This window comes from Lottia gigantea, assembly GCF_000327385.1.
Source record: "Lottia gigantea unplaced genomic scaffold LOTGIsca_38, whole genome shotgun sequence".
Taxonomy (NCBI): domain Eukaryota; kingdom Metazoa; phylum Mollusca; class Gastropoda; family Lottiidae; genus Lottia; species Lottia gigantea.
In genome coordinates this window covers 1,474,324-1,475,641 of record NW_008709295.1, presented here as the reverse complement: position 1 = coordinate 1,475,641, position 1,318 = coordinate 1,474,324, and positions in this window count along the sequence as shown.

The following is a 1,318-nucleotide window of genomic DNA, read 5'->3' as shown; positions in this document are numbered from 1 at the left end:
ACACCTGCTCTAAAGAAATCAACCTTAATAATTGGATCATCTAACCTGAATCGAATTACCAAAACCAGTTCAGACACCGAAATACATTCTTACCCCGGTGCCCAAATCCATCACATACAGTCAATCCTGGAATCATACGACCATGATCCCAAACCTACTACCATTATTCTTCATGTAGGCCTCAACAACCGTGATCAGATACCAAAGACCTCCTTTAACCAAGCCCAGAAATTAATCGCCACAGCCAACAAAACCTTCCCAAACTCCAAGATCCTCTTCACATGTATACCCATTTCAAATAAAATCTCGAAGAAAGCACAACAGAACCTCAGCACCCTCAACAACATGATGATGGAGTCCAGTATCAACAGCGCAACAATCTTACCACCCTACGAAGAAGAATTCGAAACAGTTGATAATCTTCATTGGTCTCCAGAAACAGCAAACAGCATTTATTTGTTTTGGATACACCAGCTTCAAGCATCGAGTAAGTCTTTAAACTAATTACTGGGGATAAAAATACTGAGAGGCCACCGCTAGGCCAAACTGTAGTTAACTTGAGCCGCATAATTCTCACACCCCTTCAGCATTCAATCTTAGACCGTGGACTTAAGTTTATTCCCACACCAAAGATAGCTAACTTGAATTATCTCCGACCATCCATTGAACGATTTCAACGAAATCTTAGCTGCACATATTTTTTTCGAAACCACCCCCCACGTGGTGCTAGAACAATGTTTATTCCTAAATCCACGTGGACACCCCCTCAGGCCGCCATCCGTCCTGAAATATTGAAAGCATTTGCTAGTATGAATAGCCAAACAGTGAACCTTTCCATAACACACGAAAAGCCGAATCTCACACGAGTGGAACGTGAAGCGTTAAACTTACTTAAGAAAGACGATAGCATTGTTATTAAAAAGAGTGACAAAGGTTCATGTTGTGTCATTCTGAATAGGGAGGATTACGTTTCAGAAGCAGAGAATCAACTGAATAATCCTAAACATTATGCCATTTTACCGAAACCAATTTTCAAAGAAACTGCTAGCATGATTAATAATATTCTTGCCGATTTAGTCAAAACTAGTTATCTCAAACAGAAACAATATGACTATCTGTCTGCCAAACCTGATTGTCGCGAGAGACATTTGTACACTTTGCCTAAAATCCATAAGAATCCAACCAAGGAGTGGTTTATCTCGAATAAAATCCCTAAAGGCCGCCCGATTATATCTGACTGTGGTAGTGAGTCATATGCAGTGTCAGAATACATTGATCATTTCTTACTACCTCTAGCATGCCAACATCGCGCCTACCT